Below are 20,884 nucleotides of genomic sequence, written 5' to 3'. Positions count from 1 at the left end.
TTCTATTATTACATTACTTGACTAATATTACTTATTTTCTTAATATTAATGTGAATTGTATTTTGTTGAGAATACATTAGCTCATAGAATAGAAAAGGTCTTATGGACTATGAAAAGTCACTGAGGGTATGTGAAAAGTCACGGAAGGTGAAAGGTCACCTTATATTATATAAATATGTTGTCATGGATCAATGAAAGGGACTTTTAGTTTGGGATTGAATTAGTGTATATTGTTTCAGAGGTAACAGACCTTTGGTGAAGGCAAATGTTGATTTTGCAACTCAACTTATGGATGTCATGGACATTTCATGTCATAATGTTATGATTATTTGAGATTTTCAAGCCCTTTGAGCCTAAGTATGCAATTCTCTCATGTTTCATCAATCATTTTAGGATTTGTCTTGCGGTGATCAGATGGTATGTATTGTGCTTATTTTATGATTATGTTAGTGAAGTTCCAACAAATCCCATGTCTTATTTTATTTAAGGCATCCATTTCCTCTTTCATTGCTACTTTCCATTTATTACTATCAAATACTTTCATTGCTTCCTCATAATAACTAGGTTCTCCATTATTATCAATTAAAGCAAAAGATGTAGCAAAAGTCATACATCTAATTCGTGTAGATCTTCATATGAGTTTTTGCAATATTTCCTTAGTTTCACAAGAAATTTGTGTATCCTCATATGATTATACGAGAATTTCTTCATGTACATGTTCATTATACTCCTCCCTTGAGGATGATTGAGTTTCCAATTGAACTGGTTGATCCTGTGGTACTTTTTCCTATTACATTTCACCATCTACATCTAATTTTATGAGTGATGATTTAAAGATGAAATCTTTTTTAAGGATGATATTGTGGGTTGTAGGATCCCATAATCTATATCCATTAACTCCACCACCATATCCAATAAATATCAGTCTTTTTTATTTTGGATCTAAATTAGAACGTTGATTCTTTGGAATAACACATAGGCATCACAACAAAAAAGTTTAATATTTGAATAATCACAAGATTCACCTGTCGATACCTCTTCTAAAATCTTAAAGTTAATTGCAGTTGATGGTGACCAATTTACCAGATAGCATGATGTAAAAACTACTTATGCCCACAATTTCTGCTGCAACTTGGCATTACCGAGGATACTCCTTTCTCTCTCTAGAAGAGTCTTATTCATGCATTCAACAACACAATTTTGTTTAGGAGTATAAATCGTAGTTTTATGTCTTTTGATCCCAATTTTATTGTAATAATTTTCAAATTCCTTTGAAGTAAGCGTGGTTCCATGTTAGTTCTCAAACATTTAATTGAGTTGTCAGTGCTCTTTTCATCCAAATCTCTCTACTTCTTAAAAGCATCATATACACCAACTTTTCTTTTTAGCAAATATATCCACACCTTTCTAAAGTAATCATCTACAAACCTTACAAAATATGAAGATCCTTCAAAATAGACTTTAGGAGATGACCCCCAAATATATGAATGGATGTAATCAAGGATACCTTTACTAACATGTTTGCCTCATTTAAATCTATGTCTAGATTTCTTTCCATAAATACAATGCCACATAGATTCAAATTCATAAATTTCAAGCTTGAAAATAACTTATGATCAACCAATACCTTCAGCCCTTTCTCACTCATATGACCCAAGCACTTGTCATAGACCTAGGATACCATATTATAATATATACCTTCATTACATGCAATAAGAGATAATTTCGTTTTTCAATATAGTAATAAAAATTGTGCTAATCTTCTCTTAAATAATGTGGAATGGCATAAGGCTTATGTCTACCCTTATGCACATAACCATTAAGTTATATATTTTTTGAGTTGTAATGCATGGTTCAATATTGTGGTGCCTTGGTAAATATCCTTCCCTTCCCAATATGCACTATGTGGGAATTGACAGTTCATTTATTAACCCCCTGCATTGTCATACTTAGCTAAGGTTGAATTTTGAAGTATTAACACTATAATTATATCTTAAACATTAACATCTATGGTAATATGGTGCAACCATACCTTAACTATTTTAACTGTGTCTAGGGTGAGGAGGTTAACTATGCGTTAAACATGGCGATACTACCTCGCAACTCCTCCACTCTCTTGCATACACCTCTTTTATGCTCACATGATTATCAAATCCATTCACATGCGTACTCAATATTCGAGGGACTAGTAATCAAGGGTAGAGATTTATGCAGGTAAAATTGACAGTGATCCTGCATTTGAATTAACCCTAGCCCCATTGTATGCCTTTCACTTGGTAATATTTTCATTGCAACGATTGGAGTTCTGTGAAGGTGATACCTAGCTCTGTCCAGGGTTTCTCATGGCGGCTTCGTCCCTAGTTGTTCAATTCTCCTGCGCTCTCACAACAACTAAGACTTACTAAGTAAAACAAGACCTGATAAAACCATCTTGTGCGCTATTCCTACATGATTTTTGGCATATGTGTGAAGAATTTCTCTATTTTGCAGGTTTGTACTCAAGTTGTGGGAGGCAATCCTTCTACCTAGATGACTTAAGGCCTTTGCTCCTCTTATAGGTATGGCTACTCTGCATGAATGTGTTAAGGCTTCGAACACCTGTTTCCTCAATTGCATTGGCTTCTAGGGTTTTAATATTCTCTCATTTTCTCCCTGTTGCTTGGAGTATACATGCAGGTGCCTCCCCTTTTTGGCTTCCACTAGCCTAGAAAGGCTACTCTGCTAGAGGAAATTTTTGCTATCAATTAACCAATAAGGGTAAGTTTTTGTTTTCACTTGCTATGGAATTTTGTGAAACCCCTACTCTTAAATCACTCCCTAGTAGCATTTCTACCCTTTTTCGAAATTACTTGGCTGGGGTTTAATTTGTGATTTATGCTACAAGTATCTGGAAGGTGACCGACTCTACAAATGATTTTGTACAAGGAAATTCATTACTGTCTCTTCCTAGATTCTTTGTGATTTCTAGGCTTTATCCAGGGTTTCGCGTGGCGGCTTTGTCCCTCGCTGGCTAATTCTCCAGTGCCATCATGATAGATACGACTTACCAGGTAAAACATAACCTAATAAAAACCTCTTGTCCACTCTTCCTACATGAGTTTCGGTATATGAGTGAAGTGCATTTTTGTTTTGTAAGTTTGTACTCGATTTATGGGAGGAAATCCTTCTACCTGGATGACTTGAGGCCTTCATTCCTCTTATAGGTATGACTACTCTGTGTGAATGTGTTACAGCTTCAAACACCTGTATCCTCAATTGAATTAGCTTCTGGGGTTTTAATATTCTCTCATTTTCTCCCTGTGGCTTGGAGTATGCACGCAGGTGTCTCCCCTTTTTGGCTTCCACTCACCTAGAAAGGCTACTCTACCAAAGGAAAGTTTCGTCATTAATTAACCTATAAGGGTAAGTTTTCATTGTCACCTGCTGTGGAATTTCATGAAAACCCTGCTCTTAAATCACTCCCTGGTAGCATTGCTACCCTTTTTTGGAATTACTTCGTTGGGGTTTAATTTGTGATTTTTGTTACATGTATCTGGACAGTGACTGGCTCTACAAATGCTTATGTACAGGTAACATCATTATTGTCCCTTCTTAGTTTATTTTTCATTTCTGGATTCTTTTTATTTTGCAGTTCTATTTCAAAATTAACTTATTCATTTCAATTCCCTGTCGGGTACCTTCAATGCATTAGCTATTCTTTGAAGTTTTCACTTGGATTTGGGCGTGAAGTTAATTCCCCGCCCCCCTCCTCGGTTCTACAAGTGGGTACCTCTAGCATTGAACTCACGAGGGTTTTAGATTTGGGTTGGTTGTCCCTTTAATTATGACTTGAATTCACCCTGGCTCAAAACTTCCACCAAGGAACATACCTTTATGTGCCTCTAAGGTTCTAGACAATGTTGCGCTTCATCATTAGGAATTCACCGATGTGTAGTTTGTAGGTTGTAGGACATACACACATGATGTGCTATCACTTGGTTAAGAGGGAGGGTTAAGGTTTCAACCTCCTTGCAGTAACATTTTTGCCAGTTTTTAATCTCATCTCTATAATGATGGAACTATAAATATTTCCAATTTTATTCTTGTCTCTTATAATAATAATTCAGTGATTGCTTCCAATTTCCTTTTATTCCCATTTGTATAATGATGGGACTATAAATGTCTCCAATTTTTATTTTTATTTTTATTTGTATAACGATGATTCAGTGAATGTTTCCACTCTTTACTCTTATCTCTATAAAGATGAAACTTGGAATATTTCTAGTCTTTATTCTTATCTCTATAATGATGAAATTGTAAAATGTGGAACTGTACCACAAAGCAAATTTAATTATATATATACATTTATGTATGTAGTTCGAATGATGGACTAATTTTTAATTCTCCTTTCTTCTTATTTAAAGTTAGTCGATAAGGTGAATGTACTTTAATCTTGCCCAAAATAATTTAGGTTCAATGTCATTTTCCCTTAACCATGTTACCAGGTCCGTGAGTATTAATTTGTTCTTTACAAGGTATAAAGTATTATATGAAAGTGAACATATTGATAGGTTAAAAAGTTTTTTCAGAAGGATGTGAGTGTGTAAGCATATAATTTTTGGGTTTGCAGTATTTATAACCAATTCCACCACCCCTTCCCTTGTCTACTAGTTAATAACCCCTTCAGCTAACGCATTTTGTCCCTATCTCTTTGTAAGAGGAGTGATGACACGTGTTTTTAGATTGAAAACACTTCTAGTGAAGAGTTTCAACTCTTGTTTATGCCACCTTAATTTTGCCCCAACCCCCTTTGTTCTAATAGTGGAGGTTACAACAACCCCATGGTTCTCTTTAGTACATTGGCCACTGTCGCATTGTCTGATAGAAGATTGGAACCATAATTATGGTTGTTGAGCACTTGCTGGCAACCTTTCGCTAATTTATTAAGTCTTCCCATGATTACCTTAAGCTATTCCACTATTCTTACAGGTTTTGGGTGTTACTAGTGACCCAAACTGATGCCCAGACTTAAACTAGCCTGCCATATAAATTCACACAGTCGAACTAATAATTTCCCGCTTAGTGCTAATTTTGTACAAGCCTCCTTTCTATTATTTCTTAATAGAATCCAAGCCGATCATTCAACCCCGCATCATTCTAGTCATGCCAACCCCCTACAGAACGATTCTAACCATCTATCTGACAACTCCTATCTAACATATTTTTCATAATTAATATTACTAGCTTAAAAATTACTTATGCATGTGGTAGAGTCCAATACATTACTCTTCTACACTCATAATCAGGGGAAACTTCCCCTGAATGTATAATATACATCATTGTCTTTTATTTTCCTAGCCCATTTCATCTATAGATTTTCTAACTCTAAAAGCACACAATGGTCACAGTTTCCTTTTTAAAGAGTAACCTAATCATAATCCTTTCAATTTTCTTCTTTTTCTTCCCTACAGGTGATCAAAAAATGATCTAGGACTTCAACCACAGTCAAGAACAAAGGTTAAAGACCTAAGGGTAAAAGCTTAAAGGGTTAAAAAGGTTCATATTAGCCTTAAGCACTCAAAACCTTTGCTAAAGCGCTAAAACTTTGATAAATTGCAAAACCCTTATAAAGTGATTTTTCATTTAAATTCGAATAATGCACGTGGGCCGTATTGGCCAAGCGGTAAATGGTATATTGTGCGGGTGAAAGGCTGGAAGTGGTAATGATCCCAAAGCACGTGATTCCACTCCGTAGGCGACACGTAGCAAAGAAAAACTACTCTTATCGCACGCCCTCGGTCAAATAACTTTCGTGTAAGAAATCTGCGTGATATGAGCAATGCCTGTTGGATCGAGTGGGGTCACATCAATGGCGAACTTTGTCTGGGAAAGTTGGCCATCACACGACATGACAGACGTTAGACGAATGGGACAGATCGACGATCCAGGATGAACCCAACCACAAAATCTCAATGGTTGAATGTCCCTAACCGCCAGGGTTATATCACACATATGTGCGCCCAACAATTGCAGTAAAGCTAAACGGCTACCTCTGATGGTCGGCCTGACAGAACGGCTAAAGTTTAGCGAATGTGCTAAGTTTAGTGGAAGTCAGGTGCGATAGCAAAATTTGGTTGAGATATCGAATAAAAGCAGAGATAGAGTAGTTTGCAGGGGGATTCGAGGGGAAACAGAGTTTTTCTAGAGAAACAGAGGCAAAGCCCTAGAGACAGAAGCAGAACATGAGAGTTAGTTTTAACTCAGAGAGAGTGAAACAAACCTTCTGAAGCTAATGGAATTATCCATAGAAGCTGAAGAAGTCATCTTCATGGAGGATTCCATCCAAGAAGATTGATTCTGGAGTTCAGAAGCCACCAAAGGTTGGAGGCAGTTGTAGGAGCTACCAGAGCTCATTCTCAGTGATCCAATAGTCAATTCTAACTATAGAGGACCTTCTAAATCCATTTCAGGAATTTTCAGAAGCATCTAGAGATCTCTAAGAGCCAAGAAGCTGCAGGGGAGTTTTAGAACAGCAAATGATCAAATGATCAAGTTTGTTGCTGGTGTCTGATGTGTGTTGAAGATAGAAGAAGGAGTTCCAAAGATAGTTAGTAGAATTCTAAGGGAGTTAGTGCCATCCAGAAGCTCAAGTCAGCTTAGTGTACTAATTAAAGGAATCAAGTCCAAAGAAGCCTAGATCTGTCTGCAAAGTAAGGACATCTAGGGATAAGATGGTATTCTAAGCCCACTAGTTCAGTTGTTAACATTTGGAGTTGAGTGTGGAACTTGTAAAAGAAGTTTTACCATAATCCCAAAGAGCCCAGTCAAGTTTACTAGGGCTCAAGGAGACGTAGCCCATGATATCAAGGTGAACTCCTATATTATATTGCTATTATGTGTGACTGTCTATTTGCTGCATTTTACTGTTATTTGTCTTTAATATCAGCATAAGAAAATAATCACTTAAACAGTATAAACAAGGACATACACCTAATTCATGTCTTTAATTTCGCATTTGTCAATCTAAGCTAGATCAAAAATTTGTTAAGCTTTGGAGTGGGAGGTTCTTGTAAGTATGAAAATATGTTCAACCCCCATTTCAGATCAGGTGGTATCAGGGCTAGCTGCTTGATTGACAGAGCTAGATGCTTGATTGACATAGCTTAATTGCTTGATTTATAGAGCAATAGATTTCTTGTTTGACTTGAAAGGTGTTAAACAGTACAAAGGATTTTACTGTTGGATTGTTTGTAAATTGACTATTGTTTGAGTTTGCAAAGGTGTAGGGAAAGATATTGATAGCTAAGTCGAGGAGAGGACAAGAAGGAATAAGGGTTGAAGTAATTCACCTTACCCCAAGGACCTCAAGACAATCCTTGAAGCACAAGAGGTTTGATTGCTAAAGATTTCTTGAATAAGCTCTTTGTGAAGTTTTGTTGAAGTTCTTTTGTTCATTGTTATAATGACAAGTTCCACAAGTGAGTTCTCAAAATCCTCCTCCTTCACAAGATTCTTTGATGAAGACTTGAAGCAAGATATGTTCATCATGATGAAGATGGTGAGGGAAATGTATGAGGATGGAAGGAAGAGCATAGTACTTCGAGAGCAGTTGAATTCCATGAAGGAAGAGAAGCAGTTGCTTTCTAACAGATTGTAGGAAGTGGAAAGCCAACTTCATATTGCAAATATGAACCTAGAAAGGATGCATGAGTTGGAGACACAACTCCTTATTTCCAAAGAAGCCTTAGTCAAGTATCAGCTAGCAGAAGACGTAAACAATTCTAGTATTTCTTCAATTTCCTTTAAGAATGATTATGTTGGTTCTTTTAAAAAACATACAAGAGGCATAGGGTCCAAGTTGATGTCACAGATGGGCTATGAAGGAAAAGGATTGGGCAAACATGCACAGAGCATTGTTGAGCCAATAATGGTTGAGGAAAGGCCTAAGTATTTGGGTATTGGCTATGGACAAACTGATGGAGAAAGTTCTAAAGTAGCCTTGGAGGAAATTGAAACAATTCCTAGAAGGAGTTTCATTTCAAGTCTTCTACCTCAAGAGTGTAAATATTGTATTCTTGGGAAATGCAATAGTTTGAAACACACTTTATAGGAAGAAGGTGTCTATAAGCAGGCACTTGAACCAGAGAGTTGTAAAAGCTCTGAAAGAACTGAAGAGATTGATGGTGTTCCAAAGGGAGCCACTTCTTCATTCGATTCACCTCCTCATGAAGGTAACAAAGGTGACAGAGAAAGGTATATATCTGATTTTAATCATATTCCTTTCGATTATGTAAAGCATGATAAATTCCCACATAAACATGGGAAAAGAATTGCATGTTCCTTTTGTGGTTTGTATAACCATAGTGTTTCTATATGTTGGAAGATAATGGCCACATACAGGAAACTACTAAAGAAAGGGAGGCAAGAAGCCAGAGGTCCACTGGACAAGGCAAATCATGCTATCAAGAAGATGCACATGCGTTGCACTTACTGCCATAAGCATGGACAAATTGCTAAAAAGTGCTGGACTCTGAATCCAACAATGCTTCCACAAAATCTTAAGAAGATGGAAAGAGAGAGTGGAAAGAATGGAAAGGAAGTTTCCATAATTTATGTACTGTAGGATGATTCACAGGTTGGCGTGAATGTGCAGACAAATAAAGCACCTTTGAAATGGATTGGTAAGGAATGGTTAGAGTTCTTAACTAAATAAAGGTTGCATGTCTTTTGGATTAATGCATTTCTTTGCTAATGAGATGCAGGTTGCAAGGTTTACCAATAAGGTAACTGGAAAGGTTGAGTATGTAGACTCACTTTATTGCTACAAATGTTATAGTCATTTCAGCTTTGAAAGTACAGTGTGCTTAAGAGAAAGTTGAAGGATGAAATGCATGCATGAGAATGATATGCATTAACATAGGGATGATGATGATTTCCTTGTATTTTGAACATGTATGTGTAATTAACTTGAAGGGTTGATTGCTTTGTTTTAAACATGCATGTAATGTAATGTTGACTTGGGAAGAGTTGCTTTGGTCTCTAAGATTGTAAAAGGGAGATAACGATGAAGCGTTTCATCTTTGAAAAAAAAAACCTTAAGTTCTTTTTCTACATGCTTGACTTGAAGGGTCACTTGTTGTAAAGGCATGTTTTTGTTGGCTTGTTAACTAGTCAATCATTTGTACAAACATGTAAAGCCATGATGGTGATTCACAAGATGTGAAATCTATTTCTTTTGATGAAACAAGAGTTTAGGTCATCCAGTTGTTTTCTGTATTTCTGTTGTTCTTGATAATATGTCAACAGAATATACTTGTAACAAGTACAAATGTAAATTTTTGTGAAGAATATATGTAATTTCACATTTGTTTGAGCCACTTTGGATTAATGATCAAGGAAGATATGTTCAAATTACCTTTTGTAAACCTTCTCAACAAGAGTTCTGCATGAATTCAAGGAGGACCATTCTTAATAGGGGAACAAGTGCATCCAAGAACGAAAGTGTTTACAGTTTTGGTTCAAAGGCACTAGCTATGCAAGGTAAGTGTATGGAGGCTGAAAGAAGAGGATGTCGTACTCTCATCTACTGTTCAAAATAGTGTATCACTCTTTTGGGGTCCAAAATATTCTCAATGGGGAGGAGTGATCAGAAAATGATCTAGGACATCAACTGCAGTCAAGAACCAAGGTTAAAGACCTGAAGGTAAAAGGTTAAAGGGTTAAAAATGTTCATATTAGCCTTAAGCACTAAAAGCCTTTGTTAAGCATTAAATACTTTGCTAAAGTGCTAAAACTTTGATAAAGCGCAAAACCCTTATAATGTGCTTTTTCATTTAAATCTGAATAAGGCACGTGGGTTGTATTGGTCGAGCGGTAAATGGCATATCATGTAGGTGAAAGGCTAGAAGCGGTAATGAGCCCAAAGCACGTGATTCCATTCAACAGATAACACATAGCAGAGAAAAACTTTTCTTATCACGCGCCCTCAGTCAGATAACGTTTGTGTAGGAAATCTGCGTGATATGAGCGATGTCTGTTGGATCGAGCAGGGTCACATCAACGGCGGAGATTGTCTTGGCAAGTTGGCCATCGGACAACGCGACAACAGTTAGATGAATGGGACAGATCGATGGTCTAGGATGAACCCGACCACAAAAGCTCAATGGTTGAATGTCCCTAACTACTAGGGTTATATCACACATATGTGTGTGCAACATTTGTGGTAAAGTTAAACGGATACCTCTGATGGTCAGCCTGGCGGAATGGCTAAAGTTTAGCTAATGTGCTAAGTTTAGTGGAAATCAGGTGCAATAGCTAAATTTGGTCGAGATATCAAACAAAAGCAAAGACAAAGTAGTTTACAAGGGGATTCGAAGGGAAACATATTTTTTCCAGAGAAACAGAGGCAAATCCCGAGAGACAGAAGCAGAACCCAAGAGTTAGTTTTAACTCAGAGAGAGTGAAGAAAACCTTCTAAAGCTAATGGAATTATCCATAGAAGTTGAAGAAGTCATATTCATGGAGGATTCCATCCAAGAAGATTGATTCTGGAGTTCAGAAGCCACCAGAGGTTGGAGGCAGTTGCAGGAGCTACTAGAGCTCATTCTCAGTGATCCAATAGTCAATTCTGACTGTAAAGGACCTTCTGAATCCATTGAAGGGATTTTCAGAAGCATCTGAAGACTTCTAAGAGCCAAGAAGCTACAGGGAAGTTTCAGAACAACAAATGATCAAGTTTGTTGCTGGTGTCTGATGTGTGCTGAAGACAGAAGAAGGAGTTCCAGAGATAGTTAGCAGAATTCTGAGGGAGTTAGTGCCATCCAGAAGCTCAAGTCAGCTCAGTGTACTAATTGAAGGAATCAAGTCCATAGAAGCCTAGATCTGTCTGCAGAGTAAGGACAGCCAGGGATAAGATGGTATTCTAAGCCCACCGGTTTAGTTGTTAACCTTTCAAGTTGAGTGTGGAACTTGTAAAAGAAGTTTTACCATAATCCCAAAGAGCCCAGTCAAGATGACTAGTTGTTATGTGTGATTGTCTAGTTACTGCATTTTACTGTTATTTGCCTTTAATATCAGCATAAGAAAAGAAGCACTTAAACAATATAAAGAAGGACATACACCTAATTCAAGTCTTTAATTCCGCATTTGTCAATCTAAGCTAGATCATAAATTTGTTAAGCTTTGGAGTGGGAGATTCTTGTAAGTATGACAAGATGTTCAACCCCCATTTCAGATCAACAGGAAACTCATTCATAATGATATTAAATAAACGATCATTCATACGATTTTTCAAAATGATTCATCTACTTATTTCTTCAAATTACATCACTGCTGAAACAATTGCAACATAATAGCATTTCAAGTACTTTCAACAAATTGTCGTACTACTCCAATAGCTCTATATCATCCATTTAATATTATTTCCACCATTATTTCATGCATAATACCACTATCTAAAATCACATGCATAGAATCTCTGGAATAATTAATCAAATAAAAATATCCTACTTCATTTATCACAAAAAAATAATTATATTTTTTCCATAACAGATCAATACATAAAGAAACAAGTTCATTTATAAAATAATTATATTTTTTCCATAACAGATCAATACATAAAGCAACAAGTTCATTTATAAAGGAAATAAAAAAAATCCCTACTCGTAACAGATCAATTAACAAAGCAACAAGTCCATTTCTAAAGGAAAACAACATAACCTCTACTTGAAGTCTTGGCTAGAGTAATTCTCCTAGCTAAAAAATGCCTCTGGGAAAGAGTTTTTCCTCCCAACCTTGAACCAATCTTGTCTAGTCCCCCCCAAAAAGAGAAATGTTGCCTGGAATCAATCACCTTTTGATGATTCCCATCATGTATTATATACATTAATCTTCAGCAAATGTTTCTTTAGCAGCATCCTACCTTTCATGGTTTTGCTTATTCCTTAGCCTAGGTTGTTTTTTTTTCCTTTAAAACCTATTTTTCTCTCCCACAGATCTTTTCCCTCAGTGTTTATCTTCACCTGAGTTTTTTTTTAAAGGAATTTATGATAATCTAAATATTTTTCAGATTTGGAAAGTTTCTCTAATACAAATCTCTCCCAACATTTTCCAGCTTTATTTTCTAATTTTATTTATTCACAATATCATTTCCAAAATCCAATATTTTTTCCTGTGGGTTACTTACCACATACTAAAATAGTCTAATAACGAACAACAAAGAAGATATTTATATAATAGCATAGGGGTGTTACATATTCCCCCTCTCAAAATAACATCGTCCTCGGTGTTTTTATTTGTTTGGTTGTTCCTTACTGAAATAGTACAGGGTACGCTTCCTTCATAGCATCTTCCCGCTCCCATGTAGCCTCCTCGGGGTTAAAGTGTTTCCATTGCATTTTAACCTGAGTGACGACTCAATTCTGGAGTAAGGTGTCTTCCTGATCCAAAATAGAGAGTGGCTATGGCAGGAAATCTCCTTTTGGTTCCACTTATATTGAATTCCATCCAATTACATGAGAACTATCATGGACATATTTTTTTAATAAGGATACATTGAATACATTATCCACTTTAATATGATTTGGAAGAGCTAGCTGATATGCTACTGGCCCATTTATGTCCAGGATTTCAAAAGGCCCACAAAATCGTGGTGCCAACTTGGCACAAGTTCCTATTCGTAAAGTACATTTTATGGGTTTTACCTACAAGAATACATGGTCCCCAGTGCTAAATTGTTTATTAAACCTTTTCTTTTCTACATAAATCTTTTGTTGGTCTTGAGATGTTTTGATATTTCGACTTATCTTTCACACTATTTGTTCCATTTCCTGCAAAGCATCTGGTCCCAATATAAGTTTATCTTCTAGTTGACTCCAGCTAAGGGGCATATGACACTTTATGCCATACAATTCTTTGAAATGACTCATTTTAGTAGTAGCTTGATAGCTATTGTTATAGGGAAACTCTGTTAAGTGCAAAAAATCGTCCCATTTTGTGGGTTGGTTCATAATATACATTCTTAATATGTCTTCAAGAATCTGATTTGTCCTTTCTATTTTCCCATCGGTTTGTGCGCAATATGCAATGTTGAAGTTCAACTATGTTCCCATACCCCAAAATAATGCTTTCCAAAACTTGGAGGTAAATTTGGCATCCCTATCTGATATAATTACTTTAGATACCTCATGTAAATGAAATATGTCTTCCATGAAAATATTAGTAATTTGGGTAGTCCCAAATGTGGACTGTACAGGTATGAAGTGTGTTGCTTTAGTTAAAACATCTACTACCATCATGATAGAGTCATGCTGATGTTTTGTTCGTGGTATTTCGGTAATAAAACCTATTGAAATTATTTCCCACTTCCACTCAGGTATAGGTAGGGGGTTCAACAATTCAGTAGGATGCTCTACTTTGACTTGCTGACATTTTATGCATTTTGCTAGATAATCTGCCACATCTCTTTTCTTTTTTCTGTTAACTGAGGAATCGCCAACTGGGGCAGCCTCACAACTCACGTTACACGGGGTTGATTCTGGCCGCTACCACTATAACCCCTGGGAAACTATGCTTGCCCCTCTCCACAGCTCCGGGTTAGTCCGATCTGCCACATCTCTTTTCATACTTGGCCAAAATAAATTATTTTTTAGTGCAGTGATCATTTTCTGGTATCCGAGATGGCCTGCATAAGATTTCTTGTGATATTCATCTAATATTGTCTGTTTCAATGTACTCACATTAGGGATATATATCCTATTTCGGTATGTGAGTAATTTTTCTAAAGTCTCTACATATCCTAGAATTTCCCTTTATTGTAATTTTTGTTGAAGTTCCAGATATTGAGTGTCTTAGGACATTGACTATTAACCTATTCTATAAAATTTGTACTTACCATACTAACAGACATCCCCAACACAATATGTGCATGTCTACTCAGAGCATCGACCAATTTGTTTTATTTTCCTTTTATATGTTTTATTTCAAACTCGAAGTCACTAAGGAATGCCAACCACCTTGCTTGCATTGCATTTAAGTCAGGTTGGCTGAAAAAATATTTTAGACTGATATGATCAGTCACCAAAGTAAAATTTTTCCCTAAAAAATAATGTCTCCACATTTTGAGCGCATTTATTACCAACGCCAATTCTAAATCATACACTACATAATTTTGTTTATGTAATTTATGCTTTCTAGACCCATTGGCTATTATCACATTGTCTTGCATTAGTACTCCTCGAAGACTCTCCAAACATGCATCTATACACACATTGAATTGTTTATTTGGGTCTGCAATTTTTAGTATAGGAGCAGTGTTTAATAATTCCTTTAGCTTATCTAAGCTTTCCTGACACTTGGTTGTCCATTCAAATTTTATACCCTTTTTCTGCAGAGAGGTAATAGGATAGGCCAGTTTAGAAAAGGCTTCTATAAATCTATGATAGTATCCTACAATTCCCATGAATGAATGTACTAATGATATGTCCTTTTGTATAGGTAAATTCATGATGGCCTTAACCTTTTCAGGATCCACAGCCAATCCTTCTTTAGAAATAATATGTCCAAAATATTGTATCCCATCTTTGTAAAATGCAGATTTGTTGAGTTTTGCATACAATTGATGCTCCCTTAATGTTTGCAACACTATCCTCAAATGTTCGATGTGCTATTCCCCATTCCTTGAATATATTAAAATATCATCTATAAATACAAATGCGAACTTATCAAGGTATGAATGAAGTATGTTATTCATCAGGCACATAAAAGTTGCTAGTGCATTTGTGAGACCGAAAAATAACACAACAAACTCATAATGGTTGTATCTAGTTTTAAAGGTTGTTTTATATATATCCTCATTCTTGATATGTAACTAGTGGTAACCAATTCTTAAGTCAATTTTTGAGAATATCATTGCCTCTCTCACATGATCGAACAGATCATCTATTCTAGGAAATGTGTATTTATTTTTGGCTATTAACTTGTTCAACTGATGGTAATAAATATGCATTCTAATGGTGCCTTCCTTTTTCTTGGCAAAGAGTGCCACTGTCCCCCATGGTGAAACACTAGGCCTTATATACCCCTTATTCAATAACTCTTGTGACTACATTTTTAATTCCAGTAACTCTGGTATGCTCATCCTATATGGGTCTCTAGACACCGAAACAACACCCAACACCAAGTCAATGGTGAAATCTATATCCCTATGTGGGGGTAGTCCCGAAATTTCTTCCAGAAACACATCTTGAAATTCCCAAATAACCTGTAAACTGTTCAGTTTTTTTTTTCTTTCAATTAAATGTTGACCAATTTCTACCTGCACCATATACAGCTGATACCCTTTCTTAACACTTATTTTATTTGTAATGTTGTAATTTGTCGAACCGATACTAGTTTTGGTTTTTTGTTAATTAACCAAATATGTTCACCCTGACCTGCACACTAGAATGTTGTCCCTAAGCATTTTATAATAGCTCCATACTTTTCTAACCAATCCATACCTATTAGCACATCATAGGACCCCAAAGGAAGAATATTTAAATTTGTTGTTGTAGGATAACCATTTAAATTAATAACACATTTTTTAATTTGACTAGTTACCCTTCTTTTAGTACCCGTCACCAACTGGACCAGCCAAGCATTCTTGAATTTTTCATATTTTAAATTACATTTTTCTACAATTTGGGGGCTGATATAACTTATACTAGCCCTTGGATCAATTAAATAGACACAGTTTGGTTTAGTATAGTACCTTCAATTTCAATCATAGTAGATTGATGCTCGGCTTGCCTGTCTTCCAATATTCCTAGCAATGTCATTCATTGTTGTTGCCTCTTGGATTGATTGAATATTATGGATAGATCTGGGGTTATGTGGGAAATCCCTTAACAGGCGTGGCTTACCATAGCACCAACATTTTAATGGTTCCTGATTTTTTGTGCCACTATTCTTCTTGATGTTCAGTTCTGTGAGTTTTGATCCCGTGTACGATTTTGCTGGTAAAGATGCATTTCCTTTGCCAAACTTTTTTCTTTGATGATCCTTACCAAAATTCTTAAGGTAAGAGGGCTTATGTATTTTAAAATTCCCTCCCTCCTTGCTTCTATCCTTATTTTTCCATGACTTTCCACCCTCACTTCTATTCTTGAATTGTTGATTACACAACCTAGCCTTCCCTACTACTTCATCCATTGATTTTGGCTGATCAAACTTGATTCTCAACTTATAAGAGGTGGTTAAACCGTCTAAGAATCATTGTATTTTGGCCTTTTCTTATTTAAGATAGGCACATATTGCAACAGGTTGGTAAACTTTGCCATGAATTGGTCCATGGTTAGTTGCCCCATCTTTAATTCATGGAATTATTTGGCACAATCATCATGGTAATGCTCACAGAGATAACGTGACTTAAATTGTTTTTCAAATTCCTCCCAGGATATTATCTTCTATTTTAGGAAATGGACGATTTTTACCTCTTCTTACCACAAGGTAGTTTTACCTTGTAGCTGATAGATGGACAAATGAACCTTCAAATTACTCTCATATTCGTACACCTGAAAGTATTTGATCATATTCAGTAGCCAAGCCTCTGCATCCTCCTCTTTCTCCCCGTCAAAGGTAGGGGGCTTAATCTTCCTAAACTTTGCTTGTAAATTTATCTTCTTCTTTCCTTTTTGTACTTTTGGAGATATTTGAATCGACTCCCCTCCACTTTCAAATTTTTCATATTTTGTTTCACTTTTCTTCCTCTTTTGTCCTTCTGGCCCAATGCTTCTGTGGCTAGAATATTCCATCCATTTTTTTAACATTCTCTCTTGCTCTGCATTGGCCTTCCGTAATTTTTCATTACTACTCTAAAGTTGTATTATTTCATGTTGCAGATTCTTTACTATGTCAACCAACTAATAGGGTAGTGAAGTGCTACCTTTACCCAATTCCACATACAAATCCCCACCACCCATATTAGTTGGAGGAGAGATTTCCATCATTCTGTTGTAGTCTACTCCACCTCAGTACCTTATGAACCATGCAATCTCTATCAACATCTTATATTTCTTTAATGATGGTGCCTTCGAAGCCCGGTGTAGTAACTAGAGATCTAATACCATTTGTCATAGACCTAGGACAACATATTGTAATATGTACCTTCATTAGATGCACTAGGAGAGTTTTTTATTTTTCAATACAATAATAAAACTTGTGCTAATCTACTCTTAAATAATGTGGAATGACATTAGGTTTATGTCTACCTTTATGCATAGAGGGATTAAGTTATATTGTGTTTGAGTTATAATGCATGGTTCAATAGTGTGGAATCTTGGTAAAGATCCTTCCATTCACAAGATGCACTATGTGTGAATTGATGGTTCATTTATTAACCCTCTCATTATCATACTTAGAAAAGTTTGAATTTTCAAGTATTAACACTACAATTATATCTTAAACATTAACATCTATGGTGTTATGGCACAACCATACCTTAACTATGTTAACTATGTGTCTAGGGTGAGGAGGTTAACTATGCATTAAACGTGGCGCTACTACCTCCCAACTCCTCCACTCTCTTGCATACACCTCTTCTACGTTCATATGAATACCACACCCATTCACATGCCTTCTCAATACTCGAGGGACTGGTAATCAAGGGTAGAGATTTATGCATGTAAAATCGACGGTGATCCTGTGTTTCAATTAACCCTAGCCCCATTGTATGCCTTTCACTTGGTAATATTTTCACTGTAACGGCTAGAGTTCTGTGAAGGTGATACTTGGATCTATCTAAGGTTTCTCATTGTTGCTCCGTCCCTCATTGGTTAATTCTCTAGTGCTCTCACGATAGGTAAGACTTACCAGGTAAAATACAACTTGATAAAACCCTCTTGTCCACTCTTCCTACATGATTTTAGGCATATGCATGAATAATTTCTCTATTTTACAGGTTTGTACTCCAGTTATGGGAGGAAATGCTTCTACCCAGATGACTTAAGGCCTTCGCTCCTCTTATAGGCATGGCTACTTTGCATGAATGTGTTAAGGCTTCAAATGCTTGTTTCCTCAATTGCATTGGCTTCTAGGGTTTTAATATTCTCTCATTTTCTCCCTGTGGCTTGGAGTGTACATGTAGGTGCCTCCTCTTTTTGGGTTCCACTTGCCCAAAAAGGCTACTCTACTAGAGGAAATTTCTGCCATCAATTAACCAGTAAGGGTAAGTTTGTGTTTTCGCTTGCCATGGAATTTCATGAAAACCCTACTCTTAAATTGCTCACTGGAAGAATTGCTACCCTTTTTCGAAATTACTTGGCTGGGGTTTAATTTGTGATTTCTATTACAGGTATCTGGAAGGTGACCATCTCTACAAATACTTTTTTACAGGTAACTTAATTACTGTCTCTTCTTAGTTTTTTTGTGATTTCTAGGTTCTTTTTCTTTTCTAGTTCTATTTCAAATTTAACTTATTCGTTTCAATTCCCTGTCAGGTACCTTCAATGTAGTTCCCCTTCTTTATGGTTTCGACTTGAATTTGGGCATAAAGTTAATTTTTCTCCCCTCCTCGGTTCTACAAATGGGTACCTCCTGCGTTGGAATCGCCAATGTTTTTAGTTTTGGCTGGATATCCCTTTAATTGTGACTTGAATTTTCCCTAGCTCATAACTTCCACCAGGGAACATACCTTTATGTGCCTCCGAGGTTCTAGATAGTGTTGCACTTCATCATTAGGAATTCACTGATGTGTATTTTGTAGGTTGTAGGATAGAAGCACACGATGTGCTATCACAAGGTTAAGAGGGAGGGTTAAGCTTTCAATCCCCCTTACTGTAACATTTTTCCCAGTTTCTAATCACGTCCCTATAATTATGGAACTATAAATATTTCTAATTTTATTGTTATCTATTGGGACAATAATTCTGTTACTAATTCCAGTTTCCTTCTATTCCCATTTGTATAATGATGGAACTGCAAATGTTTCCAATTTTTAATTTTGTAGCTATAACGATGAATCAGTGAATTTTTCTTTTCTTTGCTCTTATCTCTATAAAGATAAAACTATGAATATTTCTAGTCCTTGTCCATATCTCTATAATGATGAAACTATAAAATGTGGAAGCGTACCAAGAAATTCTTTTAATTATATATGCGCATTACTCTATATAGTTCGAATGATGGAATAATTTTGAATTCTCCTTACCGTTTTTTCAGAGTTAGCCTATAAGGTGATTGTACTTTAATCTTGCCCAAAATAATTTGGGTTTAGTTTCATTTTCCCTTAACCATGTTATCGATTCCGTGAGTACCAATTCCTACTTTATAGGGTATAAAATCTTATATGACAGTGTACATATTTAGAGGTTAACAAGTTATTGTAGAAAGGTGTGAGTGTGTAAGTGTATAAGATTTGGTTTTTCAGTATATATGACCAATTCCACCACCCCTTCCCCCGTCTACTAGTTAATGACCTTTTCAGCCAATGAAATCTGTCCCTATCTCTTTCTAAGAGGAGTGACAAACCTTGTTGTTATATTGAAAATTCTTACAGAGAAGAGTTTCAGCTCTTGCTTATGCCAACTTAAATTGGCCCCAACCGAGCTATGGCCCCAGCCTCCTTTTTTGTAATAGTGGAGGTTACAACAACCCCACCGTTCTCTTCAATACACTAGCCACCATCACTTTGTTTGATAGCAGATTGGAATCATAAGGATGGTTGTTGAGCACTTGTTGGAATTTCTTTTATAATTTATTAAATCCGCTCCTTCTTACCTTAAGATTTTCACTACTCTTATAGGTTATGGGTGTTACTAGTGACCCAAAATGACACCCAAACATAAACTACCCCCCCATATATATTCACACAGTCAAACTAGAAATTTTCTAACTAGTGTTAATTGTGTACATTCCTCCTTTCTATTATTTCTTAATAGAATCAGAGTTGATCATTCAACCCCGCATCAACCCAGTCACGCCAAACCTCTACAGGTAGGTTCTAACCTTCTATCTGACAACTCCTATCTAACATATTTTTAATAATTAATATTACTAACTTAAAAATGACCTATGCATGTGGTGGAGTCCAATACATTAATTTTCTCACTCATAATCAGGGGAACCTTCCCTTGCATACATAATATACATCATTGTTTTTTATTTTCCTATCCCATTTCATCTATAAATTTTCTAACTTTAAAAGCATACAACAGTCAAAGTTTCCTTTCTCAAGAGTAACCTAATCATAATCCTGTCAGATTTCTTCTTTTTCATCACTATAGGAAACTCATTCATAATGATATTAACTAAGCGATCATTCATACCATTTTAGAAAATGATTCATCTATTTATTTCCTCAAATTACATCTCTACTAAAACAATTGCAACATAATAATGTTTCGATTACTTTCATACAGATTATCATAATATTCCAATAGCTCTATATCATCCTCTGAATATTCTTTCCACCATAATTTCATGCATAATACCATTGTCTAAAATAACAAACATAACATCTCTGGAATAATTAATCAAATAAAAATCTCCTACTTCATTTCTCACAGAGCAATACTTATACTTTTTCCATAACAGATCACTACATAAAGCAGCATGTTCATTTATAAAAGAAATCAACCAAACCCCTACTCGTAACAGATCAATTAACATAACAACAAGTTCATTTCTAAAGGAAAACAACATAATCTCTACCTGAAGTCCTGGATGGAGTAATGCTCCTAACTGGAAAATGCCTCCGGGAAAGAGTTTTCCTCCCAACCTTCAACCAATGTCCTCTCATTGCCCCTGAGCAAACAAATATTTCCTGGAACCAACAACCTCTTGATGATTTCCATCATGTATTATATAAATTTGTCTTCAATATATGTTTCCTTGGCAACGTCTTACCTTTCAGGGTTCTACTCACCGCTTA

Source organism: Pinus tabuliformis, chromosome 3_2 (genome assembly GCF_031772625.1).
Source record: "Pinus tabuliformis cultivar Carrire ecotype Pingquan chromosome 3_2, CPIR1, whole genome shotgun sequence".
NCBI classification, from domain to species: Eukaryota; Viridiplantae; Streptophyta; class Pinopsida; order Pinales; family Pinaceae; genus Pinus; species Pinus tabuliformis.
This window is presented reverse-complemented; position numbering follows the sequence as displayed.